Genomic DNA, 4,633 nt, shown 5'->3' on the forward strand with positions numbered 1-4,633 from the left:
GCGAAAGCTCACACACACCCAGCATGACACTAAAAACAAACCTCGCCATAATGCCCTAAACGTAGGGTCGACACAAACACCACCAATCGGACCTCGCCATAATCTCAGACATGACCATAAACTGATTGTCAAACACACCCAGCTGGCATGACTTCACCATAAACACACACAAAAACAAATCTCGCCATAATGCCATAAATGTAGAGTCAGCACAAACCATAACATCAAATTGATCAAGCCGGTTTAGGGTTACATGATCAGTTATAGGAGACTCGAAATAGACTGCAACGGTACAAACACCAATCGGACCATAATGCCATAAACCTAGAGTCGCTCGGCACAAACACCAATTGGACCTCGCCATAATGCCATAAACCTAGATTCACCATAATGTCAAATTGATCGAGCCATTTGTATTACATGATCACTAATATACACATAAACATTGGCTTATCAGAGAGTACATATAATAACTAAACCCGGACGAAGCCATAAACTTGCATACAGAAATAAAAATGGCCCAACAACCATACATCCGATCACTAAACCCGGACGAAGCCATAAACTTGCATACAGAAATAAAAATGGCCCAACAACCATACATCCGATCACTAAACCCGGACGAAGCCATAAACCTGCATACAAAAATAAAAATGGCCCAACAACCATACATCCGATCACTAAACCCGGATGAAGCCATAAAACATACATGGCTCTCAGACATAGCCATAAACCAACCCAAACCCGAGCACCTATTATAGATCCATATATAAACGTGAAACATTGCACCAAAAGCTCGTCACAAAGGACAATGCACCACAAACTGGGAACACATTACAAAACCTCGCCATAAACATACATAATCAGGGAGTCGCCTTAGACAGAATCGGACCTTGCCATAAATTTTACTCAACAGGAAATAAAAATCAAACATCACCATAAATAATAATTTAGCTGGACTACATGCATGTCTAGAAATGGATGAGGAATCGGGGTTCGATCGAGCTCAAGCATAAAACTCTGATACATGCCGCTTACACCATAAACACTAAACCCAGACGTGGAAATAAACCTGCAAACAGAAATAAAAATGGCCACTAGCCCCACATGGAACTAAACGCGGACGTAGCCAAAAACCTGCAAACATAAATAAACCCAGACATAACCATAAACCTGCTTGTATACATAAACATGGCCACTTCCCACATACATCAAACATAGTCCTGAACCTGCACATAGACAAAATATGGATCTCGGACATGGCTAGCCGCCATAAACAAGCCCACATAAACATAGTCAGTAGCCAATGATTTTCTTTCTTTGAACCAATATTGCAGCATAAAACTCGCCATACATACTTTATCGACACAAACCCTGGACATTACATGTAGGCTGACACAAAACCTCGCCCTAAACCCGATCATACATAAAGTGTCATGGGTTGTTTTACAAAACGACCATAGACCTGGCTCTCTTTAGCGCAAAATGCAACACATATGGTGACCAGCCATAATCTCATTCCTCCCCCACTATATCTAAGCACCAACTATGGAGGCTTTGCCTCAATGCCAATACATCATCGTGTATGAACCATGTCTTCTTCACCTGCACAACATCGACAAACACAAGAGGATTGAAGGAAATTAGAAAGGAGATTAATATCCAGATGCATATGGTAGAAAGCTAGCACTCGACACACACTCTAAGCATACCCAGCTTTTGCTCTTCTCCTGCAAGCAAGACCAAATTATGTAGCGAATGGCAGCCATGACATAAAACCCACAGTCAATCGCATTTGGTTGAACTGGGCCCTGCAGCATCAAACCATTAACATGACTAACATGCCCTAAATTTTCCAAGCATGAGAGGAGCACAAGGAGACATACTTTCAACACTTTTAACTCAAATTTGGTGGCAGGTTCAAGCAATGCATGTTGGACATCATGAGCTTTTACTCCTTGGGCCATCGCCTCCATAGCACTGCATATTCATAACCAGCAAGATAAAAAACCATTGATAGCCATATCAACTTGTTTCATATACCGACCTCCCCAAGCTATGATGAACAAACTCAACCCATGTACCTGTGCAAAACAGGTACAATATCCATCATGGTCGTGCACCCAAGTGGGTCATAGTAGAGAATGTGGTTCTTTCTCCAACGTAGCCCAGCAATCTTTGCATGTGTGGCAAGATACATAACACAACATGTCCAATGCTCCCTATTGCAAAGAGAGACAACATCAGCATATCAATGAGAAGCCACAATGTAGCATACCTAGCAGTCCTTTGTCCTCTCCTTACAAACCACCTGTAAATGATTGGAAAAAATGTAAGCACGCATTCACCAAAGTCCCTCTCCCCGAAGAAGTTATGTAAGACCCGCATGGAATCTTGCTTGGCCAAAGTCGCATCCACAATAGGATACCACATAGAGTCCACAAGCATCACTTGCATGAGGACATCTGAGCCTAGTGTGTACTCCATCCACCTGTAAAAGTGAGTATGTTAAGCACATGTTTGCTCACCATAATGCATACCACTCAATAACAAAAACATGGCGATGATTACATTGCAAATAGATTCATCGTGCGCGTGGATGCTTTATTTGATAAGATGAAGCATAGAGCCTGATCATCAATGTCCACTCGTAGGCCAAAGCAAAGAGAGTTAAGCGACATAGGCACATGTGAAGAGAATCTACATCCAACATGCCACAATCATGAACATAGTGAGTATCAAACAATTAGAAAACTGTGAACATAGGGATGGTTGACAAAAGCCACCTGTACAAGGCCCGATTACTACGTGTCGGAGTGGCAGGGCTAATTTCATGGCCTATTTTTTCAATTGTCAGCTGGTTATTACCAACATAAAATAGGAGAGCCGACAAAGATGCATCATCAGGAGAGCCTATTTCAATAGCTTTCTCTTGTGTCTTCCCTCTTTGAATCGGGAGCTTTTTCTTTGTTGGAGTTGCAAGCAATGTAGGCTAGAAAGGAATGCACATTTATTAGAACACATCAGCATGCTGGATTTTTTTTCACCGCTCTCAACACCTAAACAAAATTACTTATGCACAAAAAAGCAAAAGTTACAAATCCTAGACACATACATCCTCATCGAGCTTAATATTGCTTAATGTCTCTGCAAGTCCTGGGCCCTCTTCTCTCTTGTCTTCATAATTCTCATTGTCGTCCTCTCCTTCGGGAGCATACTGGAAAGGGTCCTCATTGTCAGTGTCCTCCAAGGCTACCTCAAGCCAAGGGAAATATCATGCATCCTCTTCTGTGAATGTCCATAGCATGGTAGTTAGAGAATTAGTAGAAATGAATGAACTAATCAAACATGGTGTGCAAACATACTATGAAAATTGATGACAAAAGAAAATTAAATTAGACAAATCGGAAACTTACATGTGTGTTGTAACCTTCATCAATGCGCTTTTAAATTTTTGCCAGCCGGAGAGCCTTGACTGCCATGTAGTCTCGCATCTTCCCAGCCACAAATTCCTCAATAAAAGCGGCCTCTGACATGTGCTTGTACTGATTTCCAAGGTCCTTCCATACTTGGTGAGCCCGTATGCGCGTGATGCGCTGATACCTTTTACAATTTTGCCTAAACTTCCTATCCTTGTCGCCAAATCTCTTTAAAGCTGCTTTATGCCAAGCTTTCACTTCCGGATTAGGCATGAGGTTTGCTCTTCTCTCAGCTTCTTTGTGGAGGGGGCGACCTCCAGGGCGCTTTTCAATCTCTACAGTGATTCCATGGAAAGTCTTGAGGTGAAACATCATCCGTAGTCTTTTGAAGATGAAGGCCGATCGCTTTGGGCAATCAGCACTTGCGCGGCATTGGCGTGCTAGCCGTCCATCAGGGAGCTCAATCTCTAGATAGACTTTTGGATCTTGGATGCTGGCTGCCGCTTCTTGCTTTGGCAGATCCTCAAATACCTCCTGTGCTTCTCCCTTTGCTACATCCTCTTTCTCAACTCCACATCCCCTTGAGCCCACCAACCTCTTTCGCGGACAGATGTTTAGACTCGAGGGTGTGCCCATCTCAGGCAAGGTGTGCTTCCGTGGACTTCTCCTTGGTTGAGAAGTAGCCCCTTCTACATGAGGAGATGTGGGAGGAGTAGTGAATCTCTCCTCATGACACAAGGGTTCCTCTTCTTGCTCTTTAGCTATGTCCACCTTCTCGGACTTCTCCGTAGGCTGGACCTCCTCCCCATTCTTTGCCTTTGGTGAGACATCGGCCTTTCCTCTTGTGATGCGAGAGCAACCACCCCTTTTCCATGTTCTTTTCCCCTTTCTAGCAGGTGAACGAGCCATCCCCTAGCCACAACCTCAAGCCAAATTAGCTCATGAAAAGCATGACAATAATTCCCTCTATTTCTCTCTCTCTCTCTCTCTCTCTCACACACACACAGACACACACAGTCAGCCACACAACGCACTCCCTTTCTTCACATGGCCAAGCTCGTGCATAACCCCATGGGCGAGCCCTGAGATGCTTGCAGAAAGCATGCATGGAACCCACGCATCCAACCCTTCAGCGAGAAAAAAAATTGTGCTCACCTTCAATGCTGCCCACACAGAACGCATGCATCCCAACCTTCACAGCCAGCGAGAAAAGG

At 43.8% G+C, this 4,633-nt stretch overlaps 1 pseudogene; it reads right to left on the minus strand.

The window, feature by feature from the left end:
- Positions 1-1,388: 1,388 nt before the first annotated feature.
- On the minus strand, positions 1,389-4,293 carry LOC147442316 (uncharacterized; annotated as a pseudogene).
- Between the last annotated feature and the right edge of the window lie 340 nt (positions 4,294-4,633).

This window comes from Adiantum capillus-veneris, chromosome 14 (genome assembly GCF_014529385.1).
Source record: "Adiantum capillus-veneris isolate H3 chromosome 14, ASM1452938v2, whole genome shotgun sequence".
NCBI classification, from domain to species: domain Eukaryota; kingdom Viridiplantae; phylum Streptophyta; class Polypodiopsida; order Polypodiales; family Pteridaceae; genus Adiantum; species Adiantum capillus-veneris.